At 44.5% G+C, this 26,129-nt stretch overlaps 1 long non-coding RNA gene across 4 annotated transcripts in view; it reads left to right on the forward strand.

Moving 5' to 3' along the window:
* LOC127060122 (uncharacterized) overlaps positions 1-26,129 on the forward strand; it is a 65,864-nt gene that overhangs the window by 11,246 nt on the left and 28,489 nt on the right. Inside the window, exons 2-4 of one of the 4 annotated variants that reach the window (XR_007778771.1) lie at positions 17,106-17,187; positions 20,663-20,809; positions 21,958-22,392. This is a non-coding gene — a long non-coding RNA (uncharacterized LOC127060122). Of the gene's footprint in view, positions 1-17,105; positions 17,188-20,662; positions 20,810-21,957; positions 22,393-26,129 lie in introns of those variants that run through there. The other 3 variants (XR_007778773.1, XR_007778770.1, XR_007778772.1) reach the window with 3 other exon arrangements.

The following is a 26,129-nucleotide window of genomic DNA, read 5'->3' on the forward strand; positions in this document are numbered from 1 at the left end:
GTTTTGAGTCAAATTCTACACATTTGTGTCAGGCAGCTTTTGCCCAGGAGGGTCAGGAGGATTGCAGGAGCACTCAGATGTCTGTCTGTCTATTTGAACCAAGCATTTAATCTTTCACTGGCTTGTCCATCTTTAGACACACTGAAGAGAATGCAGAAGACACGCTGACATACCTGGCTCATGTTTGAAATTGAAAAGCAAAATCCTGGTCCCAATTAATTTAATATCAAAATTCCCAGCAACTTCAACAGAGCCAGGCTTTCATTGAGAAAATTAATTTCATTCTCTGTGTGTCTCTTCAAACCTTTCCATCCACTGCACCTGAACAAAAGCCAACATGGAAAAGCCAATATTGACAAAATCCAGGCATGGCTGTCTTAGGTCATTTCACTTTTGGCCTCTTCAGCTTCCTGTGGCCCTGAGGATAAACAGAGCATCACTCAGCAATAGAGGCAGCAGTGGTGTGTTTCAGCTGGCTGTGGCTACTGGCCAGTGGTGTTGGCTTGTGCAGCAGTCCTTTTGCTTTCAAGTCCCTCTGAATGACGCACTCAGTTGGCTCTCAGGGCTCCTGCCAGCAGCAGGGCATGGGGGGTGGGTTGTCTTCCCTGTCAGTGGAATTGGGATGCTCAGAGGGGAGTGTCTGGCTTTCACATGGAGAAATCTTTAGGGAAATCAGCTCCCAAGCAAAAAGCCTCAGAAGGCACCTATTAGTGCAGCTTTGAGGAACTGAGGTAAAGGAGTTTGAGAGAGATGAGAGGGAAAGGCTGAGTAGAATAGTTGTGTACAAAGTCTGTGAATCGCTTATAAACCTTCCAGACGTGCAGGACCTTTTGTTGGTTACCACAGATGTAATTTCCAAGCCTCTGGCCAAAAAATTCCAGTAGATACAAACCTGCCATCCTGTTGGGTGGTAAAGTTCAGGTGCAATTGGGCTGGTTTGTAAGATCAGGGATGTGTGTATTTGGAATGCATAACAGAAAATGGAAACTTGTCTGAAGAAAAGATGACATCATAGTTGAAAAGTTGAGCACATTTGCCCCCATCCTTGCTGGAAAACTTTGATTTTAGTTTGCTGGAGGGATGCAAGTGGACACTAAAGGGAATGCCAAGGTTTACAGTAGCTTGGTGGCCACGGGAGTCCTGCAGAACCCATGGGATTTGCAGATTTGCCAGAAGAGAGGCTGCTGTTCACTGAAAAATATTTCCAAAATGCTTCCTGATACTATGGCAATTAGTAACAAGCTTGTGAAATGTGTTCTGCTGAAAACTGCAGACCAAAAGGAGGTTTTGTTTTCCTTATTCTTCAGTAATTTTCCCCCTTGCTTTCTGTTTCTGCATCTCTATTTTTTCCTGATGGATGTCCCTCAGGGGAAATGTCCTTCTGAGCCAGAACAAAAGACTAGGTGGATTATGAACTTTTGTTATTAGGATCATAAAGCCTTTTTCTCTTATAATTTCTCTCTCTATTATTTCATGTCCTTTGTTTCCCTATGTGACCCTTCCTCAGAGAGAACCATCAGGCCTTTACATCTTTTTCTCCTTTCATTCCACACAAAATCCTGTTCAGAGTTCTTCAGTGCCTGCCTGGAGGTGAAGGAGCATGGGGTGAGTTTGAGGAAACTCTTTCATGTCCCAGTGAAAATCCTTGGAATGAATTTTTACTTGTGGTGGGCATCCCAGGGGATTACAGCACCATAACGTGGTGGCAGAGATTTTGTTTGGGAAGGCAGCACTTTAGATTTGTCAGGGAGTTTTGAAGTCTGAAAAAGCCAGTGAAAACCCAGTATCAGAGCTGCTGGGGTGTTTCCAGCTCCATCCACCAGGACCAGGATGTGACTCAAAGTAAAAACTCAGGGGAGGCTCAGTCTTGAGGGTCTGATGGACCAGTCCTCTGTGATCACTCAGATTGGTTAAATACATTCCAGTGCTTGCATGATCTGATGGATGGGAGTCAGAGAACTCAATTCCTTACAGCCTTTGGCACTCTCAGTTTAAATAATATGCAGTGGGGAACTTGTTTGGGTTGGCAGGACAAGGATGCTTGGGAGAGGAAGAAATTTTTTTTTGTGGTTCCAGTGAGACTTTCTAGTTGTTATTTTGCAGGAGCAGAAATCTCTGCCTTACTGTTGGTGCAAGCTTTCAGTCATGATTTATCCACAAACAGTCACTTTGCCCTTGTGATTATTTGTGGTTCACAAACTGTTTACTGTTTTGGTGATGCTCGAGTCTGCCTCATTGTCTACTTAGTGCCGAAAATACTGGGCTGCATTCCTGGCCTCAGCTCTCACAGCTCTGCCTCTGCTCCCTAATTGAATGCAGACAGCTCTTGAAATAAAATTTCCGCTGCAAATGTTTCTGCTGACAAGTTCAGAAAGCGCTGTCTGGGAGCTCACTTTGCTCTGTCTGAGAGGTGTCTGTCCCAAAATCCTGCCTGCCTGTACATTCCCTGACTGAGAGAACCCTCAAATATGACAGGACACAAAGAGGATTTTAATGAATTCTAAAAAAAATAAAAAGGAAGGAAACAAAGAGAAACCATTTTCTGTCATGTTTTAGGTGGTTTAGAAAAAAAAAAACTGCAGACAGTTTGCTGCTGCTGTTTCTTTTAATGTTATACAGATACTTTTCACCTGTGTGAGTGCTGAATTTTGGTCTCAAGCAGGTTTTTTCACCTCTCTTAATTTGTCTTATTTTAAAAAAGGGAAGAAGAAAGAAGATAAGGAGTGTCTGTGTGTGTGTTCCTAACACAGACCTGTTACTTGTCCTTAATGCCTGAGTCTTTAAGAATGTTCCTTTATTTTATTATTTTATTTTATTTTATTTTATTTTATTTTATTTTATTTTATTTTATTTTATTTTATTTTATTTTATTTTATTTTATTTTATTTTATTTTATTTATTTTGTGTGTGTGATTTTTGAAGGACTGCACTGGTTCCTTCACATAGCTAGGGAAAATCCAATCTGATGATTAGTGCTGTGATTCTTCTGGCAGGTTTATATTGCTGCCTTACAACAGGCAATCCTTTACCAAGTGCTTAAATAAATAAATAAATAAATAAATAAATATATATATACATATATATATAAATTATATATATATAATTTAATTTCTCCCTGGTATCCAAAGGTATCAAATGCTCTGTTTTGCTTTGTATTGTATTTTTCTAATGCAGAACAATTTGCTCCAGAGGATTTACAGTGGGTCACTCTATCTAGGTGTGCAGGAGCTTGGTACAGGCGAGATAAGTCAAAGTACAAAAGCTTTATGCTTGTATTTCAAAGCTGAAGGAAGAGACAAGGTGCATGGACTGGGCTGCAAATTGCAGAGAGAAATAATTTTGCAATATTTCACTCTCAGTCACAAGGGGAGGCAATGGAAGAATCCATTTCTCCAGTGAAGCAGAAGTCTTCTGCTTGTATTTATCAACATTTGAAACACATCTCTAACTGTAATTTCTAGCAAGGCAAATGAAATTCCTACCAATCACTCACTTTGTTGCTATTAGTGCTGTTAATAATGTAATTTATTCAGCTAAAGGGCTCCTACAGAAATATATAAGAGGGGAGAAATAAAATCTGAGATGATACAAGCAGTAAAACTTGGCTGATTACATTGGAGCCTTGCTGGGCTGGTGGATCAGGTGAGACTTGCAGGATTTTTCCAGGCAGTCTTGGCATGCTCAGATCTGAGCTACTGACTCAGAGATGCTTTGACTGAGTGGCTCAGAAGGTGCCCTGTGAGAGGGACACAGCCCTGGTGCTGGGGGGTGGCAGGTCTGTGTTCCAGGGAACCTTCCTTGCCCTCTTCCCTGCAGCCAGGTGGTTCTGCCCACAGCAGCACTGATGGGTTTGTGTAATCCTGACTAATCCAAGGAGCTCAGGAAATTACACTGCATTCTTTGTACACAACAGGAAGGACCCCAGAAGGTTCAGAGTCAAATGATTCCTTACACTTGAGGCAAAACTGGGCATCAACTCTTTGCCTGTCTCCATTTTCTGGTTGCATGGTGTGAGGCCATGAACAGTGGCAGGTTCATTTTGTACTTGAGGGCTCTTGGACATTTGGCCCTCAGCATATTTCCCAATTATTTATCACTGCTGCTAACAGCTGCTCTTTTGCCCTTGATGTTTATTTCAAATGTGTTCTTCAGCGCCTGGTACAGCTCTCTTGGGACTGCCTATGGGGATGCTCATGAGCTATGTTGCAGCCCACAGGTTTTTGTCTGAGCTCTGGAGCAGCCAGGCTGGGAGAGCTGAAGGAGAGTGAAATTTGCAGCTTTAAGGAGCTCCATGCATGGGCACTTATTGGAAGAGTATCAGCATTTTATGTGTCCTGTGCTTCATCTATCACTAGTAATTCATTTTACAATGCATTACCTGACCTAAGCCTATTCCTATTGTGCAAGAGACAATCCTTCTTTCTTGCCTTCACTTCCCCACAGTGTGTCAAGGACCTTAACTTGCTCTTATTGGATTTTTATTTTCTCTTGTTTGGAAACTGAGTGTTTAAGGGCTAGTTTTCACAGCAGCAGAGCATATGCAGCAATAAACATCATCTCCAGTTGATTAAGCACCATAGCTGAGTTGTTCAGCTTCCACAGAAGCTGTTTATTGTAAGTATCCTTCAACTCTGAGGATATCATTTTAATTATATTGCATGAAAAGGAGCAAAAACAATAAACCAGAACATTAGAAAAAAAATTAAAAGATATCATTTTCCTTCCCTGAGAGGAAGATTTCAGTGAAGGTCAGAGTAGATTGGAGGTATTTGTACAGCTGGGAAGTGTTCTTGAAGGGCCATTTCCCTGTAGTTAGTTTTTTTTTCAGAGGCTGCAGAAGACATTAAGGATAGGACAGGCCATTTCAACTGATCTTCTGAGGCCAGACTGTGAAGTTGTTCTGAATCATGCTGGTGATTTCAGAGAAACTTATTGCACAAGCTCACTATTTGTCAGTGCAAATAATGTGTTTGCAGCTTGACCAGTGGAGTCTGGCCTTGACAGGGTGACAGTAATGGCAGCAGCTTGCTTAGGTTTCCTTGCTATCTGTGCTGAAAGATGTGAGAACATCCATTTCTATTACTGCCACTCTGAATCTTTTCTGGTTCCAGATACCAGCTTGGACATTTGTCTTTCCTGCCATTTGTTTGAGAGAGGCAGTGAAGAACTGCAATAATAATACCAAAAAAAAAAAAAAAGAAAAAAAAAAGCTTTAGCAGGACAGGCATGGAGGACAATGTCAAAATGAGGCTTCTCAAGCACATCAGTCTCTTCTTCCAGACACATCCCTTACCTTTCTGAGCTGCCAGGTACTCCAGCACTGTGAGCAGTGGCTGGGTCTTGGCCCAGAATCTTTCTTGACTGATGCTGAGGGGACCAGCTGTGCCACCTCAGAGGGCAACCCTTTTCTTGTCCTGATTGTTGTAATTGTCTCCTCTGTTATAAAGGTGTTTAACTGCCAATTAAACCCTGCTTCCAGTGAAGCAGTGCCAGTCCAAGGCTGGCTGATGCTCAAATAACCCACAGCAGAGAGGGCAGTGGCATTTTCTGCTGTGGGAGTCTGACCTTAGACCAGGCTTGTCAGGTCATTTGGGCCAGGCTTGTTGAAAGGTTTGTGACCTTTCCAGTAAACCTAGTTCTAAACAAATCTGGGCTGTGTTGGCCAGGTAAAACATTAGCTCAGCACCCGCTGCAATTCCTGCTCTTTCCTTCCTGCACAGTGTGCTCTGAAACAAATAAACCCTTACAATTTTCACAGGGATTTCAAAGGTTACTGGTGTGAGGTGATAAAATGGATCCAGTTTGGCATGATCTTCTTCTGAGCATAGATTTTTGCTCTGCTCTTCTGTGAATGACTCTGAGGAACACAAGACAGGCAGTGGGGCAGGATTTGTCAAAAAGTGTCACCCAGTGGTGCCTGCTCCTCTGACCAGACTGAGAAACACCTTCTTTGTCCTCCCCACTGCATTTGAATTGACACCTTCCTTACCTGCTTTTATTCAAGAGCACTCCCTGCACTCACTCTCTAACATATACCACTACTGTCTTTTCAGTCCCTTTTAAAAATCCCCTTTATTGCAAACCCTTTTCAGTACAAAGCTGCTGTCTGTGAATTTGCCTCTCCTGAGACAGAGTATTACCAAGGTGAGAATCCAATATTTTTTGGAGGACTGTGATCATCTCTTCTGCTCTAGGCCCCACAGAGAAAGGCTGTTCTGTGATCATAAACAATACAAACAAAAACAGCCTGCAGTCACATTACTTAATGCCAGCAATTTTTGCTACTTCTATAAATCTGTCTTCTACCAGCAGTTAAATGATGCTGATGTTGACAACATTATTTACTCCTTGATGTTTGAAGAGTTGCTCTTTCTCTAGCCACTGGTGCAAGCATTTTGAGAATGGAGTGCTGCCTTGGAGAGACGCAGAAAAGTCCAGTTGTTGCTTTTTGCAAAGGTGTCAAGACCCTTCAGAAGAAGCACACAGCTTGCTGCTCATCTTCCTACCCCAAATACTAAATTTTTTTTGTGGAGACTGAAGGAAGAGCAGGAAGAGCTCCTAAACCCATCACCAAATGCATTGGACAAGGTGATGTTGACTAAAACTGGCCCTAATCCTGACACCTGTGGATTTACTGCTCACCCTCCTCCACCAGAAGTGCCCATCATTCCTCACTGCTCCTTTTACACCTTTGCCACCAAGCTGTCCCTCTGATTTGCTAGATCTGCTTCTCAGTTTTTGGTTTGTCTAACAAACATCAGATATGCTGGGATATTTCTAAGTGCAGGATAGTTGTGGGAAAACACCTTGTAGTGAAAACAAAAGGGAGTTTGCAGTCACCAAAGATTCCTCATTGTTTTTCCTCTAATGTAGCAAAGCAGCAGCTGATCCCTGCAGAGACAGCAAACCAAAAAGCAATAACCAGGAGGAAGCTGCAGTGCAGTGACTTTGAGACATCACTGCCTTCTTGGTGATGTTTTTGTGGCTCAGGTGACTCCACTCCACCCAGAAAACAGGATGACAACAAAACCTATAATGCAGAGGGTCTGGGAATCACACATTTTAAGGCTAGAAGGTGATCATGAATCATTTCCTCTCAACTCTTTCATCTTGTCAGCTTACAGAGTACAGACTTGCAGTCCATTACATCTGCACAAGACCCGTAATCTTTGTGTGATCAACCCCCCTTGCTTTAAAGACTGAGAGAGAGAAACCTGCACAAAGCTGTAGACAAACTATTTTGGTGGGTAATTTCTCTTGTAAAAAGCAAATCTGATGCTTGTTGTATGTGCTAATTTACCTTTTTATTTTTGAATATATTTATAGCCTTGAGCACGGACCTCCTTTCAAGTTGTTGTTTGACTTTTTTTGTGGTTTTTTTTTCTTGATTTTGAATATGTGAATTAGTCCTGATATAGAATATATTAATGAAAATATTTTAGAACAAAGTTAGTGTTTTCTAGGTAAAAAAACTTGCTGTAACTATTTTTTCCGAACGAGTTCTTCCTTCTCTTAATTTAAATAAGCCCATGTGTACCGAGCTAGGGCTGTTGAATTCTTTCTCAGAATTTCCTAATGCAAACTGCTGGCCACAAAACACTTCACTAAGCTGGTTGACTTGGCCCCTATGGCCATTCTTTCTCTGGTAAGAATTTAAATTTTTAGGTCACTTTCCTGGTAATTTTCTCTTGTTTAAGAAAAAGATCTTTTTATCTTTCTCTAGAGCCAGAGGTGCTCTGAAGACGTGTAGCAACAATGCAATCCTCATCCTCAAGTGTTTGGATATATCTTCAGGCTGAATGAATCTTTCTGATGGTCTCCCACCCATTATATTTTTTGTCAAATTTAATGCAAATTTTTACAAGGAAACATCTTTTATGCTACTGTTTATTGCAAATTCATCTTGTGATCCAGTCTCATATAAAAGTTGGAGGAATCTGCTGAACTTGTGGTATTATTGTCTGCATTGCTTTCTTGTTCCTGTTTGCAGCAAGTTCAGTAAAAATTTACTTCTGTTCCTGATTGCAGCTACACTGCTTTTGGTGTGTGCACTGCCAAGAACAAAGCTGTAGCACTTAATAACAGAATTTTGTCATAGTCTTTATCTTTGGGAGCTACTCCAGTTTATCATTTTAATAGCAAATGGAGTGTTTTATGCAGTTGCCTGATAAAAGTTCTCATAAGCATCTCTTTAGGGTTTTATTCTTTCTTCCTCTCCCTTCAGCCAGAGCTTTCAGGGACAGCAATTTCCCCCACATCTTTTTGAGGCCAAGGTCAAGACTAGTGAAAGATGCTGTGGGACACCTCAGGTGTCAGACATATGACATTGAGACAAAGCAATAAAGCAGAGTACAAAGGGTCCACAACCCAGTGACAATGTCGTGGTGATGAAGAAACAAAAGATGATGGGCTCTGGTGAAAAAATCCACTGCCAGTATGTATTGCAGTTCAGGCTCCAGCCAGCTGGAATGGAGAAGAGAATGAAGGTTGTTTCTGTCTAATTTTACTATCCTGATTTCTGTTTCATAGGCTGAAAAACTTAATGAGTTGTGACTTGTGTCTGTTCTTCACTTGGGCAGGTTTCAAAAACCAAGGAAAACCTCATTTAAGTGGAGTGGATAGAGAGGCAGCCCAGCAGTTACCAGTAAACAAATTACCAAGAGCTCACATTTAGAGTGCCCACATATCCTGTGTTGTGAAGGATGTCCTTCAGCTGCTGTTTCATGTCCTTTATACAGTAATAAATGGTTAAATACATTTCTGATAAGGTGCAAAGTGTTGTTTCAATCTGTAATAGGAAAACAGCTGTGTCAGGGGCTCAAAGGAGCGTGAGACATCCTGAAGTGAAGTCTGGCAAATAAGTTTTGGGGTTGTGTTCCTTGGGAGGAAATTATTGAGATTGCTTCTGAGGCAGGGATGGTGGCTATGCTGGTGAGCATTAACCTGCCATCTGAAAGAAGAGATGATTGATGGGCCAAAGGGAAATGCAGTTTTGTGTGAGAAAAGGTCTGCAGTGATACAGGAATTTAGGGGCAGTGTGGTACCTGGCTTAGAAAATTGCCTTGTCCATACTTAATAAAGGGTGGATTTTTTGAGCAGAGATTTGCTTTGGTTTAGGACTTTGCCTTATTTCAAACCCAGGGTTTGGGGAATTCATGCTAAGTAGGGAAAGGATTGAGCTGTGCAAACCTGGACAACATCAGCCTCCACTATGACTTTGTGAAGCTCTCAGGCCATGGACAGGCACAGCCTAAAGTTGCTGTCACTGACTTGCAGACTGCAACTTGTTAAAACCATGTCCTGGAAATATGGGTCCAACCTCATCCTGGGAGCCTGAGCTTCCAAACATGGGCTGAGTGCCACAAGTGTTTTTTACAGTCTGGTGCAGAATGAAAAAGACAGAAGAAACTTGTTGCCTGACAGTGTAAAAAATGCATTGAATATTAGTAATGAATGAATGGATGAAGGGCTTCCATCAATAGAATCTACTGAGATGAAAACATCAGCACTTATTCCTCAGGCTTTGTGATGGGTGTGTGTTCAGATGAGTCTGAAAGGCTTCTAATTAATGTTATCAAAAGTGTGACATTTAATTAACTCAGTAACACGTTCAGCCTAATGATAACACATTTTGATTCACCACGGGCAGCAATGAGCTCTCCTGAGCAACTCCAAAGGTGGGGAGGACTGGGGGAAGAAGGAGAGCAGGAATGAACACAAATACATTTTTTGCTGCAGGAAGGGAGAGTGGCAAGAGAGGTGATTATGTTGTCAATCCCCATCTCACATCAGAGAGACATTTATGAGATCAGAATATCTGCTATCAGATATTTATAACAATAATCTATTTTCCCTGGCTTAATTATTGCAAAACTCATTTGCCACTGGCAGGAATAACAACAGGATGCATTAGTTTTGTATTCTTGAGTCAGATCTAGTCAATGAAACGGTGCTTTTTTGACATTGAAACCTATTGTAAACATTTTCTAAAACTGAATCAGCAAATGAATTTTTTTTAATTTGAAATGGAAATTTCTGCTGTGTCATTCAGCTGATCAATAAGGAGTTATCCAGAAGAAGTAATACAAGTGGGAGGGAGAGAGAAGCCCACCTCTGTTGTGCTGTTTCTGCTGGTTTTGCTAAGCATGTAACTGATCAGTCAAATAGCAGCATGAAATTTCTTTCTCCACAATATTTATGGGAATTTAAATGCTTTTTAGAGATATCTTATTTTCTTTAAATAAATAAATAAAAAGAACTAAGACGAATGGGGACTATGTTTAAGCATCCTGTAGATATTTGTTCACAGGTGATGCTTCTGCATCTCAGAGAGACAATGAAAATATGCCATTGGCCCTTTAACCCTTGGAGGACTGACTCTCCCACCCTCAGTCTATGACATGAGCTCTTAAGTGCTCTCAGAAATAACAACAGTAATCTGTTCTGTGTTCAACCTGCCCAGCTGGATGAGGTAAAGAAGCTCACGAGTGAAAGTGAAGTTTTCTGAAGGTGTTTTTGATGACTCACTCCTCATTGCAGGAAAGATACAGGCAAGAATAAAGCTAGGAAGATGGGACAGGAGAAATTATCCAAGAGACCCAAGGACAGAACCAGGGGAGATGCAGCAGAGCACAGATCAGGAGAAGGAGTATGGCAAGCCACAAGTTCCCAGCTGTTGTTCCTCTCAGGTGTGTTTGGTGGCAGCTGATTAAGCCATGCCCTTGGAGATTCAAGTCTGCAACTCTTCCCTAACACTCAGCCTCCGTGGGTTTCTGTTGGTATCAGTTAGGAGTGGCTTCAGGTTTAAGGTGGGACATCAGGCTGTCAGTCAGGCCAGTGCTGTTCCCATCTCCTGGACATGTGCTGAGGGTCTGGGGGTGGATGGTGTGAGCAGGACAAGCTGGGTCCCACCACAGGAGCTGACCCTGGCAGCAGTTCCAAGCCATGGGCTGCACCGTGGGAGGTGGACAGTGACTTATTGCTCCTTCCAGGAATTGTATTTGCATAGTAAGAAGCAGAGGAGCACCGCAGTGTCCCTGCAGCGGGACCATCATGGCAATTCCTGCCGGGTTACACTCCCATGGCAGAAGTATGCATGTTAAAGAGGGGGCTGTGCATTGGGACGGGATCCAGGGACACTCTGGCTTTTGGGAAATGAGTTGAAGGACCGCAGACAATGGAGCCAAGGTCCATTCCCGAAGATGTATGAGGGGGCGTTGGAATCTCGTTGTTGTCGTGGGGGGTTTTGTTCTCCCTTCTTTTTCCTCCTTCCCTCGCATGCGAGAGGGAAAGGGGCGGAGAGGGAGGGCGGGAGTGGCTCCACTGCCGTGCTGGGTGCCAGGCTGGCTGCTGCAGTACCGTACTCAATATTCTGATCACCTTGCGAGTCAAGGAGCCTTGTGGAGCCTGCAGTGGTGTCAGAGTGAAAAACGAGCCACGCCATCACGCCTGGCCAGGCAGTGGCTGCCTGCCCGCAGCGAGTGCCAGCCTGCAGTGTCTTCCTTTGACAGAAATCTGCTCCGACCGGGGTGCTGGGCTGGTGTCCGGCTTTTTGTTTTCGTCTGTGTGTGTATAACACTACTTCCCATGGCATTTAAATAAGAGGTTTCACTGCAGCGGTTCACAATGCCGGGGGCTTGAACTCCTTGTCTCTTAGGGTCTTGGATTCCTCCCACGGTTTGGCAGTCGTTTGTGAAGAGGTAGGAAGGAGTGAGCTCTGTTGAATGTGGTTTTGGATGTGGTTTTGGATGTGTTTTCTTCTCCCTCTGTGCTGTGTGACACGGAGTGAGCTGGAGGAGGCAGTTTCCCGCAGTGAAAGGCAGAAGGAATTCTCCAGTGCCTGTGCCGACGTGTCCATGTGTGGAGCAAGGAGCTGGCTTTTCCATAGGGAGCTATTGCACTGGGGAGAGTTACACAGACCCCTGGGTGCTGCTAACCCAATGCATTGTCTTTTATTTTATTTATTGTTCATGGCAAAGGCATTGCCTAGGCAACCATGATGCTTCTCCACTCTTGACTGGCGCATTCTGCGTCATCGGGGTGGGACATGGCAGAGCAGCCAAAGGAGCAGCAAGCACTAGTGCTGCTTGGCTCAAGGCACTCAGAGCCTGACAGGGCTGCCCAGAGGCACCTGCACACCAGGGAGATGCTGCTCAGGGCTTTTCCTGTGCTCAGAAGAAGCATGCAGCACCCTGTCGTTATCCCAGGGCTGGTCCATCTCCTCATGGCGGGGTTGGGCACTTTGGATGCGGTCCGCTCTTCCCTCTGGCATCTTGGTCATGACATCTAATCTCTGCAGTGCTCACACAAATAGTTCTTTGCTTGCAGCAGCCTCCAGCCTGCCAAGATGACTTCGTGCCATCTCCAGGGAGGGAGGCAGAGGGAGTGGCTGGTTGCCTGTTAGGTTGCACGTTCCCAGTGCCTTTGCTCTCCGTGCAGCTGCAGCCCAGAGTTGTTAGAGTGAAAATCATTCCTTCCCTCGTGGCTAGAGAACTGTCCAGTTATGAAGGCTTGTGATGGTAACTTCAGGGCTAACCCACAAATAAAATAATCCAGTTGCTCATCCAGCCCTGGAGAACAAGGAAATAACAGCCTCTGGGAGCTGCATCAACATTATGATCACCCTGCATGGGCACTCTCCTTTATGGCTGTCCTCTGAGCTTAGGACAAGGTTCTCAGTGTGGAGGAGAGAAACCCTCAACAAATCTCCTTTCCAGATGACCAGGTCAGTCAAGAGTTTCTGTCTGCACAAGGCATAAGCACAATTATATCCTGAATACCGTAGCCATCTACCAGCTTGTGGTGGGACCTGCTTTGATCTGCTGAGGAAATTCCATGGTGGATGTCTGCTTGTCTGTCATTTAGAGAGGGAAAGAAAGAAATAAAGAAAGAAGAGAGGGAGGAAGAAATAAAAAAAGAGAAACTGCTTATTATTTGTTTAGCTGCTAGTACCTAGAAATCATTCTGCATATTAGTTTATTACAAGTGGCTTAGGCTAATGGAACTGTGATGATGTAGAGTCATGAGGACAGGAATATTTTCTTTAAAATATGTTGACAATATAGCTAACAATTCAAGCTTGCTATCCATTCCTGTTGGGATAAAATGAAAGGAGGTGTGAAAGTTTTGCTGCTCAGTGTACAGGTCACATACAAATCAGCGTTCTGGCAAAAGAATACAAAATGTTCTGCAATGTGGAATTGCTCTCATGGGGACATTCTGAATGTCCCCATTCAGATGCATTTCTTCTTAGAACATCCCCTTGGGTCCAAGCATATAGTTGAAATGTTTTGAATTTTTAAAGCTCTTGCACAGTTTGTTTTTTTTTTTTTCTCTGTCAATTTTTATCATGCTATTTAATGATTTCTTTATTTTATGCCTTTTTTTTTAATTGCACATTCACCATTTTTCTGCCATCCTGTGGTGGTATCAGCTCAGAAAGTCTTCCTGAAGGGCTGTTTCTGCATCAGTGTTTCATAGCTTTTCTTGTTCTCCAAACTGCTGTGCTACCAACAAACTGATGCCTCTTTCAATTAGACATGTATGGAAAGGGGAAGATAAGACTCTGACTAACAAGGAATGGTAGGAAGGGACAGATTTTTTTTTTTTGAGAATGAAGGAGAATCTTATGCTGATAAACTAACATAATGTTTTTGGAGGTGATGGTGAAACCCCTTCAGAAATACTCAGTTTGGTCTATCTGAAATATTTTATTTCATCCAAAATGAAAGGCTACATTTTATTTTGGGTCTTTGAAAGCAATTATAACTTTTATTAATGCTTCCGTCCTCTGGTTCTAAAATAACTCCAAATATATTTATATAACATAGAATTGAAACACACCACAAATTTCTAAACAATACTTTTTTGGGGCGATAAATACTGAATTAAAAAATTACAACAATGGAGAAATAAATGACCTTTATTTCCCATTCACTGAAAATCATTCCCTGGGTCTGTCAGGAACCATCATAAATTATGCACTTTCCTCTTCAGGGGAGCTAGTTTTAGGCAGCAGCTGAGTGGTTTTGCCTCATCTGCTCCCAGGAGAGTTTGCATTGTTATTTCCATGGGTGGCTGGAATAAATGTTTGTGCACCCAGGGAGGATGGAGGGAGGCAGGAGGCAGAGCCAGCCCTGACCTGGAGCATTGCTGGCTCTGGGCACACAGCACTCAAAGTGATCTTGTCACAACAGGCTGCTCAAAATCTGTCGTGATGAGAATTTTATGGAACTGACAGGAATCCCTCAGTGAGGGGAAAGGAGTGTGACTGGAAGAGTGCCAGGGAGGTGCTGTTTTCTCTGGTGGATGGAAGTCTGTCCTCCACATGTGGCTACCCACACTGGCCATTCTTCTGACCCTTATTATAGCCCTGGTGCTGGCCTTAAGTACAAAGGAACACCCTCAGCTGTTAGAAAGTGTGATCCTCCTCTTCCCACCCTCGTTTCTACCTGGGAAGAGAATATGGAATTCTTCCTGTTCCAGGAACATGTATGTTCAAATGATGTCCCATTCCTGACTGAGCACTGGCCAGCACCAAGTAAAAAAGGCATTCCCTTTTAGACTTATTTTTCTTCTGGTTCATGTTTTTTTGTTGTTTTTTTTTAATCTCACCCCACAGCAATTGAGTGAACTGAAGGGACAAGTCCAAATTAGTAACAGGCTGGGAGCGTGCCCAGGGGCAGTGAGCACCCGAGGGATGGGGAGGCAGCTCCGTGGATGCAGAGCCCAGCTCCCGAGGTGAAGTGGTCCTTCTGAGTGCAGGCAGGCTGTATGTGAGATCAACACCTCCTCCCTGTTGGGAGTCTTGTGCTTCAGCCTTGCTCTTGCTCTGCTTTTGACCCTTTTGCTTCACTGGGTTGTAGGGCTGATGGGAGGGAAGCAAAGCTAATGAGGAATGTAACAGTCACACTTCGTGAAGAAGGCTGCTCCACCACCTCAAATATATCCAGTGTCCTCTGCCTCTGTAGCTCTCTGGACACTTGATAATTCAATTATTCCTCTCTGGCAGGTGCAGGGCCCCCTGTAGAAGCAAATGATTTACTGACTCATGTGACTTGTATTCAATATGAAAGTTCAGACTGTCGCCTCAACTCTGCCCCCTTGGCTCTGCTCCAGTGATGCAAGAAGGAGAGAGAGCTGATCTAAAGAGTTAAAGAGGGGTCTTCTTGCATAATGAACAGAAAAGTGGAAGGGAACATCCAGGCCAGTCTGCAATCCAATAAACCTGGATGTCAAAATCACAAAAAGCTGGTTGTGAGCAGCACAAACCACAACAGCCTGGTAGCTGCTCTGCCCAGCATGATGGGCAGGGGTACGGGGAGGCCTTAAAGATAATGACCCAAGTCTCACTATAGAACACCTTTCCCATTCAAGATGCCTTAAAAAAAAATCATTGAATTTTGTTGTATGAGGATTTTCACCTCTAGTTGCCTCCCTGACTCTTCAGGAGTAGAGAAATTGGTAACTTTGGTGCAATGGTGCTAATGGGGAAATCCTATAGACTCACAGAGTGAAGTGTCCTCTTCACCTCTGAACCATCCCATGGAAAGACATGGATCATTCCATCAGGAAGGTGGCTCCAGAGGGCTTTTGGGAAGGCTAGTGATGTGCCCTCCTGACAAAAGCAGAGAAGCACTTGAGAAACAAGTCCAGATGGAAAAATACAGCCCCAGCATTTGCTCGCCTTGCTTTTAGGAGGTGGCAGTGAAGTATGGGCATGGCTCCTGCAATTTCATTGTGAAACCTCATCTGAGCTGTGCTATTGCTTTATTCTGCATTTCTCTTGGGATACCAGGCAAACTCCAGGCTGTGTCAGGCTCCTTGGGCTGGCATGATCCACCTCCAGCACGTCCACCGTGCTGCTGCTGCTGCGGGAGCTGCGCTCTCATAAAACTGCTGTGGCTGCTGCTGCTGTGACTGACAGCAGCAGAGCACCATGGCTGGGAGCTGAGCAGGCTTCTGGGACAGACAGTGCCCTGGTTTGGGTGATTCATGCCTTGGTAATGTCCTTTCACTTCCAGAGAGAGGTGGCATGACAGGCACACGCTCAATCCCTTCCGACAGGGAACCTCTACCTCAGCTGTGCCAGGGAACCTGAGCAGACTGGGGGCTCCAGTTCCATTCCAAATGTGACAGGGCTGTGTAAATAAATAATCCCAATCTACATAATTATCTCTTTCTCAGGGAGTCATCACATAAATCAAGCTGATACCGAGGGATGCTGCGTGTGGAATTCAGGCATGCAAAGCCAGGCTCTCCTGGCTGCCTGGGTGCTTTGAGAAGGGTGAGATTTTGTGTGCTCTTGAACATCACAGATTTTCTTCTGAGGAAGATCAAATACTTGGATCATTTTTACCAGAAAAATGCTATCCACGGCAGATTTCCAGTGGTGATTGAAAGTGTGAGTTCTCATGCAAACAGATTCCTTTGCATACAGTCATCTGGGAGCTGGGCCTTTGATTTTCATTTATTATTCTCCCTGGCAGCATGTTCAGTCGGTATGCAGATTTCCTCCTTCATTCAATTTTCAGTGGGCAAGAAGACTACAATTAGTCATATTATCATCAGTGTGAATAAAAGGGAAACAGTGAACTGGATCTTTACGAGCCAGCAGTTGCAGTGGGATGATGCAGATTCATTACACGAGTGAGGTATGAATAAAAGCTTCAGGGTAACTGCATTTGGCTCCTTGCTGTCTTCCTCCTTTCTGGAGCTTCTTGTCTTTTGCTGGTATTCCAGATCTCCCCAAGTTAGCCCAGACAGGGAAATTGCTGGACAGAACAAAGTTGCATCTTGAAGAATGGACAAGGACAAATAAACTAGCACAGAACTAGCACAGAACTGCCTCTGGAGAGGCAGCCAGAGGGTTGCTGAGGGGAGAGCACTGCAAGCCAGGCCTAAGTGTGTTTCCAGAGATGCCTCCCACCTGAGCCTGGCTGATCTGGGGCCTACCTGCCAAAGCACAAAGCTCAGAAGCTGGTTGGGCTGCAAGACAGGAGATAAGCACAACAGGCAAGGGGATAAAGATATTCATTTTGCAAGCAGGATTTTTAGGGATGGAGTAAGCAACTATGTATTTTTTTTCTTGTGAACTTATTTTACAGGGTTCAGATGGAATTAGCTGTGTTGAAAGGAGGATTCAGCTTTGTGGAATCTGTCCCTCTGCTCCCGTGCATGCTATCAGAGGTAATTTAGGTGCTGTATGTACTTGCATTGCTCTGAACGGGCTGGAATCTCTAGGGCACACATTCACATGCTGGAACTGATTCTGATGCCTCATTTGGTCAGAAAAAAAAATTGTAATTTCCCTGATTTATAAGAAGAATGGGGATTTGGGAGTTGACCATAGTGTCGTGCCATGCTTATGTTTCCATGCTGTTAATAAATCACAGAGAAAAAGAAATTGAAGACAGAGATTTTCTGCTTCCCTTACGCTGAAACATTATTAATTCACCAAGAAAAATTCATTTGGGATAATCTGGTAATTTCCTCACCTTCACATGGTGACATTTCCTTGGCTTAGCAGGTCCTCTGGCAGCAGCGTGCTCTGACTCCTCGTTGTTGAGGATCCTCAAGGTGCAGATTAGCTGAGTCTCTTAAACCCTGCATGAAGCCACAGGGACACAGCACAACTTCACAAAAATCTGAGCAAAGAAATGTTATTTTTCCACAAGCGACCAAACAGGGGAGCCAGACATTTTCTGTGGCTTCTCTGAAGGCTAACAAGGAATTTCTGGGGGCTCCATGCTCAGCCCAGCTGCTCCCAGCACATCCCTGCCTTTTGTGAAAGATGTGGGGTGCCCTTGCCCTTGAGACTGAGCCCCTGTGTGGTACTGGGGTGGAATGGGCAGAGTACACACACCCTAACCTGGAACAGGACTGCAGGACTGTTGTTTTGTCAGGAAATCAGGCAGAATGAGGTTCACTTCCAGTAGGAAACTTCTGCTTTGACTTACAGCTGTCCTTGCTTTATGGACCTCTTTCCCCTCATCAGGATCCTCTCCCAAGCTCCCTTTTGTTTTTCCTTTTCTCCTTCTACATTTTGGCTTCTATTTCAGCTTCCTGGTGTGATGTTTACAGCAGTAATGAATGCAGGGAGTCACGTGGCAGGTGGCAGGTATTGACCCTCCTGCCATCACACTGCTGCTGTCCCCCAGCCTGACAAACCCAGCTGCTCTGCTGGCAGTCTGTCAGCCTGGCACTGATGGTTTGCCTCACTCTGGCTTTGTAGTGTGCTTTTCCTACACTAATTTGGGCGTTCTTTGCCCCCATTCCTGATGAACTCTGTAAAATTTGGACTGCTATCTCATTAAAGTATAGCTTTTAATCAGTAGGTTCTTCATCCCTCCCTTTTGCCTTAGCTGCTAATACTGTAAGCTGTTGAAGCAGTGGAATTGCAGAGCTATTTTTTGAAACTCTAGGTGTTCCAATTAATTAATGTGAATATAAATTATACTAACTAATCTCACCCTGGTGCTAGGGCATTTGGCTGTATCAGGAGACCATTCATTGTATATTTTCTATTTTAATTTCACATTTGGATATGTAAGAGGCCCCGGAGTGAGTTTCTGAAGATGGGTCCTAGAGATGCCTGCATATTTGGTGCTTGTTATGTTTAACCTGTTCTTCTGGCAATTGACTTTCTGCTCCTCAGCTGATGTGAGGAACATCAGGAGTTTTCACCCTGATGCTCCCCAAATTTGATCCCTTGCACCTTCCGGGGTTGCTCTGACTGGGGTGAATATTCCCAAGAGTAAGTTCTGTAGACATTCCTTTGAAAGTAAATAAGATGGGGGGTGGTTTTTCCTCCAGATTCCTTTGACCAAGCCGTGCCAAATCTCACAATGAAGTGTGACCAATCCCACCCTTTCACTACTGGGTTTGTCCAGGACAGACCCTGTCATCAGCTCTGATCCATGGCACTTGCATTGTCTCAGCTGCACTTGGGGATGGGGGATGTTTAGCTGGGAGAAGGTTTTTTCTCTCACTGTGTGAACCCTGGCCAATGATCAGGTATCTAGTGCAGGTAAGGGCTAATTCCTTCTCTTTTCAGGGACCGGAGACACAAAGGGAACAGCTGATAGACTTAGCTAAGCCAGTGTCTGAAGGAAACCACCTCCCCATCCTCTGGCAATGAACTTTTCAGGGCTGTGTCATGCACATGTAAATCTTTTGATCTCACACCCCTCACACTCCCATCCTGGGCCTGCCTGCTCCCTCCTCCCCCTCCTTCTTCCACATCTCCATCTTCAGTCTCTTCCCTCCTGCCAACCAGCTGTCCCTAAGCCCATGGGAGTTGTTGCAGCAGGGTTCTGTGTGCCAGGAAAGATTATTTTTGACTGGTTGCCAGGTCTCCTGCTCTTGCTCTGGCACGCAGATAAAATGTTAATAGGGCCGAATGTGTTTGACACTGAGGGTGAAACTGTGTGTTCCAGGCACGGAGCCTCTTGCCATCCATTTAGCAGCTGCACAGGCTGGGTCCTTCCAGTTCAGTTTGGCTTGCTAAAGAGGACCTGACCAGGGGCTTCCAGGTTTGACAGAAGCCAGGGATTAAAGCTCCCCCGTGGCAAGAAGCTTAAGCAATGTCACCTGCTTGCTGATGGGTGCACAAAGAGAGAATTATTTTGTAAGGACAAGTTTGGAATTCTTCTCGCTGGAACGGCTGCAATGGATGTTTGAAGATCTGAAGCAGGTTAAAATGTGGTCTCTGTTCAGCTCTGATCATTTTTGCAAGTGTTGAGGCTTCCCAGCAGGCTGAGTGTTGGCTGAGGTCATTCCAAGTGCAGGAGAGAAGTCAGGACCCACCATTCCTCACAGCACAGTTTGGGGCAGGAAGAAGCTGCTGCTCGGGTTCAGCCAGCCAAGTCTCTCCAGGTCTTGCCAAAGAAGAAGGTCAGAAGTTTTTCTACATTTGATGTGGCCAGCAAAGCAGAAGGAGAATGTTCTTAATTAAGCCCTGGTGAGAGTAAGCCTCTGCATCTTGACTGACAGGATTGCATTGCTTTTATTATTTCTCTTAAGGGGAATTCCAGCCTGAAACACATCTGGCTGAGAATTGTTTCCTTTTAAAGTTCCTGACTGAGAACTTCCTCTGTAGATTCTAGAAGTGGTTTGTATTTTGTTTTTTCCCTTGTTAAGTCAGGACTGGTCTCACTGCAGCTGCAAAAGCAGATAGAAGTCTGGGGACAGGGCAGACAAACAAGGTACTGCCACTGGAGCAAGGAAGGTTGGGGGGTCGAACTGGCCTAATTTTCCAGACTCACAGCTCCTAGTAAAATCCTGATAATCTATTTTCTCACAGTACCATCATCCAAGAGGATTATTGCCTTCCACCGGTGTAAAGGGGGCAGGGATAAAGCCCCTGAGGTGTGGAGCTGGTTGTTGCTGGACAGAAGTTTGCTCTGGCTTGTCCACCTGGAGCATGTCCTACAGGCATGGTAATGCCAGGTGACCAAAGCTGTGATCAGGTGCAGAAATGCAAATCCAGGAACTGTGTTTTTCTGCAGAGTAGCAAATAATTTTGCTCCTCAGAAGCACTCACTGGACTGCTTTTCATTGATAATTATGATGCACTTGAGGGAAGGGTTCTTTTAATGGGGAAATGCTTTTTTTTTTTCCAGTCAGTATGCAGTTTCTCTCTTCTATCCTTCTCCCTCAACAGTATGCAATAAACTCATCATAAGATTTATTAATGAACTGTCATGGTGATTTCCTTGAGTACCTTATTTAGCCTGAAATTACTCCAGGGACCAGACCCTGTATATGCTGAAATCAGTGGAAAATTCACATCTGCTTCAAAAAACTGTAGGTAAGACCTGTGAGTAATTAGGGAAAAACAAGAGCTCAGATGGTACCATGGGCTGGGAGACAAGCACTGTTCTAGGATGGGTATGGAAAAGCTTGGAGTTTATTTATTAATGGCATCATGATCTCCCAGAAGGTCTCCTGTCCTGTGTCCAGTGCAATCACAAAGCAAACACCCACAGAGCTGTGGTGTTTGATCCTGGCCTAGAGCAGGCAGATATGTGATGATTGTGGCCTTGCTTACAATAACTCAAGAGAGAAGGGATCTTCCATGGGAATATAATTGAATAGTAATAATTGAAATGTTTCTCATCTGCTTCAGCAAGAAAGAGACAATATTTAACATGTTAACCTATTAACATCCTCTTAAGCATTGTTAAGGGACAGTGCCAGAACTCTGGGCTCTTCAAATGCTGCCCAGGTTGCTTCTGAGCTTTCAGGACTGATCTGAAAAGGTTGGCAGTAGTGAATCTCTAATGTTTGCTGCCATTCAAAGGTGTCATTCTGGGATGCAGGGAGAATGGGAATGGTGTATAGTCAGGAATGAGCTTTAGGGGGAGATGGGAAGGGCAGGCAGCAGCTGCAGGTGGCAGGAGCCTTTGTTTTAGACAATCCTCTCCTCCCTTCTCCCCTCTGACTTATTTAGCATGTTTGAAGGAATAGCTTGCAGAGCAAGTGCAAGCAGTGTGGTTTGGTTCCTGCATCCCAGGAGGACAATGAGCTATGGGTTTGCAAGTGTGAGTACTTTGAGCCTGGTGCCCCTGTGCCCAGGGAGTGCACAGGGTGGGTTTGGTGCCTGGGGACACAGCTGTGCACATCTGGTGGCTGCCATCAGCCACCCTGGGAACTCAGCCATGGGGCACAAACTCTGCTGGTTCTGGAGCAGTGCAGCTGCAGCTGGGGTGTAAATGCTTCTGTAGGAGGGCTGCAGTGTGGGGCTGTGCTGGGCTGTCACTCTCAGTGATGCCACATATTACAAGTAAAAAAAGAGTTACCCGTTTTTTTTTTTTTTTTCAAGAGAAGGGGTTGCAGAGTTTAAAGTTAAGCTGGGAACTGATCGCTGGCCAAGAGTTCTTTTGTTGGTTAAATGTTGTAATCACCTGTTGAGTATCGTTGTTAACCCTCTATTGTGGAGAATTCTTTTTTTTTCAGTACCAGCCTTGCCTGCTGCCAAGAGGATGACAACCCCCCGATGGTGGGGAGGGAGGGGGAATTTGCATCTCAGGAGACATGCAAATTTATCTCAAAACCCAGACTGCATTGGGACGAGAACCCCACCAAATCCTGGAAAATACCCCAGAAGAGACGAGCCAAAGCAGAATTGAGAAGTCAGGGTGGTGTTTGGAGAGCAGGAGTGAGGTCCGGAGCCGGCAGAGACGCTGAGAACCTCGGTCACTCCTCGCCCCTTAAAGCGAAGTCAGTCGGACCCACGACCCCTGAACCGACAATTCCAACCCTGGGTACACCTCACTGCCCTTGCCAGGACAGGACTCCAGGCTCTGCCCCTCGGGGCAGGAACCTGCGGATCTGTCCAACCCCCCGTTCTGAGCTGATTATTTTCAATAAAGGCATTAAAAATGAGAAAGATTTCCTGCCCTGTTTATTTCACCACACGCTGAGCACTTGTCCCCTGCTCCTCTGGAGCCACCATGTCACCTTTCTTATGTCTTCAAAGCCTCCTGACTCCTCACCATGCACTTTGCCCTGGTGACTTTTGACTCCTTTTAACACTAAATGAGTCTCTTGCTTTCAGAGGTCTTCAAGTGTTGGTTAGTTGAGGAAGATCAGCAGCCCACCACTGCTCTGGGAGGGAAGACACACTCCCTCTCTCACATTCCCTCTCCTCTGAATGTTTTTGCTATAAAGCGTTTGGGAAATGTGTTTGTAGGGAAGCCAATTCCCCCTAGAATGGACACAGGACTGTTGCTACTTTATCACCCAGAGTACCCAGGTGTAATTACTTTGGAGTGCAATCACTGAGTAATTGAGAGGCAATATAATTGGTACCTGAATGCAGAATATGTAATTACTGTGTTGTGCAGTGACAGGGTATTTGCCAAGCATATCTTCTGTAGTTATCAAGTAATTTAAGAGAATTTGCATGGTATTTCTTGTCTGAGAGACAGAAAAGAAATCACCCAGCTGAGATCTCTGCAGAGGACTATAAACTTTCTGCCAGCAGGATTTGTAAGCTTTTCCAAGCAAGCAATGTTGGAAGAATTTTCTTTCTGCTTTTCCTTTTCTTTCTAATACAAAAGTTCTCTGCCTGCACAGTGCTACCAAAGGAAAGTTTTCTTTTATTTCCTGCCATGTGGAACATGTGTGTCAGCCAGGAGATTCAATGGGAGAAGAGATAAATAAAGAGAGAAAAGCTCATGTAATGAGAGGACTGATAAAAAAACCCAAACAGCAGGTTTGAGATGTCAGAGCAAACTGCCCCATCTCCATCAAAGCCTGGGCACTGAACATCTCACTGGGGCTGAAAATGTGGGACATTAGGCAGGAGAAGTGGAGGATTCAGCTCACACCCGTGTGTCACGAAGTGCAGATGTGGAAAGTGAGGAGGGTGCCTTTTGTCCAGAGTGCCATGAGCTCCAAAGACAGCTTCAGCAGGATTTCTGCTGTTCCACAGCAGGGAACAACAGGATTTATGGCTGTACCTATGCTAATGACCTGCAAAGACAAAGCAGCCATTTGTTTCAGTAGCTGTGTTAAAGCACAGCAGCATCTTTCCCTTTTCTCTCGGTGGGAGAGTGATTGGTGTTTACAAACTGTCTTTTTCATTCTGCTTTTGGAAACACCCTGCTCTGGTAAATCATGGAAAGCAGCCTGTTAAAGCTGTGTCCTCATTTACACAGGACTGGGGGTGCAGGATCAGACAGCATACATCACTGAGGTAGCTCTTTTCATCACTGCACTTGGCCTTAATTACGTTGTATTGCCCTCTCCAGAGAAATCTCCCACACTTTGGGCTTTCACGAAGTAATACTTTATCTTTTTCATTAAATAGTAGCTACTTGTTAGGGCAATACAACATGCTGCTTTTCCTTCACCTTCTAATGAGGTTGTGCTCCTGCAAATCCTGAGTATAAATAAACCAAGATTTTTTGCATTTTAGCTATTGAGATTTGGCTTTACCTAGCAAAAAAAAAAAAAAAAAAAACCAAACAAAAACAAAAACAAAAAAAACACCCAAACCCCAAAAAAACCCCCAAAAACAACAAAAAAAAACAACCCAAAAAAACCCCACCAGATATATTCTCTTCTGGTATTTCTTGGTGCTGTTTTGCAGCATTTGCTTTTGGGTGAGTTGCTCTTTTGTTGCTGATACCTTGCAGCCAATGCTGAAAAAGTGAAGCACAGCCACCATATTTTCTGCAAAATGAACTGGGCTAATCCTTTGCATTCAAACCAGCCCTCACCTCTCTATTGATAAATACAGCTTATGCTCTAGTCCCAGGGAATGCAAATGCTCTTTGCAGAAATAGTGCTATCCTGGCTACTTCTCATTATCGTGTTTTTATTGCCAGGGATCCTGGAGCTTTTTAGTAGCTACAGAATCAATAACTCTGTGACATTCATACATTTCTCAATGCCACTGTGCATGGTGCAGCATCAAAGTGCTGGTTCTCAGGGGCTCCACCTGATAGTGATACTTGTGTACTCATATAATCCTTTTTATCTATAGTTTACAGATCTTAATTAAGATTTACAGCACTGTTGTGAAGTGGATCTTCATGTCTGGGCAGAGCAGCATTGGCAGATGCTAGAGAGAAGTGTTTCAGAAGAGCTCAGGCTTTTTGTCAGAAGCATTCAGCTCCCAAAGCAAGGAACTCTTTGGCAGCCAGGCTGCTTTGCAGGGAAATTTGCCTTTCTCTAAAGGCAGTACTGGAGACAGGGACTGCAACCCTGGAGTCCTCACACCCACCTATGGTGGTATTCCCTGCTCCACTGGCTCCATTCTTTTGCAGCATTTTCTAAAAATATCTGATTTTTGAGAATCTGTTGTGCCCAAGGCTTTAGCTTCCCTCCCCCTCTCAAATCTGTGGAGGTTTTTCTTGCAGACTTTAAAAAATAGCTAACTCAATAGTTATTTATTAAACAGCAAAAATAACTAAAAAATACAATCAATTTGATTCACTCTAGCTTCTGGAAACACTGTTCTGGAGACAAGGAGGCTTCCAATTTCCTACATGAGTCATGATGTTCTTGGATTCAACCTATCAAACTATATCAGCAAATCATATTATATAATGTAATAGAACAAGACACAACTGCCTGTGTTTAACCTAGAAAAGATTAAAAAACATGTCCTACCATGGTCATTGGGCTGTCCTGGCAAAATTGTCATTCTCTTTTCTGTCCAGCTGCTGCCCCTGCTGTCCTCCCCAACCTGCTGTGCTGGAAGGAAAGTACCATTTTTAGGAACAGAGATCTGAGCAAGTCTGGTAACAGAGAAACAAGTCCTGCTTGTGCCACTTCTCTGGTTTGGAGGCTGAGTGCTCTAAGGTCGTGTCCAGGGTTTCACCTTTTGCAATGCTGCAGAACCAACATCTCCTGGTTGAGAACTGATGCACTCACAGTGGTGTGGGAGTGGGAGGGGGGGGGAGACTTTTGAACTGCCAATGCTGCCTTGTTCTCAGTGTAAAATAGAAGTTAAAGGGATGTGTAGATGTGATGAAGAGGCATTCTCCCTTGATTTTTCACCTGCACAGAATGAGGGGATTTGGAGTCTTTTGGCTCTGTTTCTGGGTCTTGCACTTGCCTGGTGTAAGGCACAACCCAGGGAGTTTCTGGGGAGGGTTGAACTGGGGATGGGAGCACATTGCTGGAGTCTGTCCTTCCCTTGGCCTCTGGGGGTGCAGGGGAGGCTCCAAGTCAGCCTTACAGCCCTGGCATCTGCACCCCTCTACCCAAATCCCCTGACACAGACCCATCCATTCACATGGGCAATTCAGCTGAGGGGTGTTTACTGACTGGAGGTGGGTGCAAAAGAGGAGTTTTCCACAGTGTTTTTGAGACAGGAAAGCTGTGACCAGGGTGCAGCTCCCTGTGCCCTGGAAGGTTCCTTGTGCTGTCACAAGCCTGGCTGCAAGGGCTTCATGTATTTAACCAAAGTCTGAGGATGTGGGAATGGAAGGAGGAACAGCCTTTAGTCTCTCCGTTTTCTCATTTCCCCTGAGGATTTCCCCCTTTTCTCTCCCAGGACCCTGTGAGCAACAGCTCAGAAACAAATTTAATTTAGCATCTGTCAAACCTGTTGTGTCTCAGGTGTTGGCCTTGCCAGTGAAGAGCATCACGTTTCTGTTTGAGGGGCAGACATG

This window comes from Serinus canaria, chromosome 13, assembly GCF_022539315.1.
Source record: "Serinus canaria isolate serCan28SL12 chromosome 13, serCan2020, whole genome shotgun sequence".
NCBI classification, from domain to species: domain Eukaryota; kingdom Metazoa; phylum Chordata; class Aves; order Passeriformes; family Fringillidae; genus Serinus; species Serinus canaria.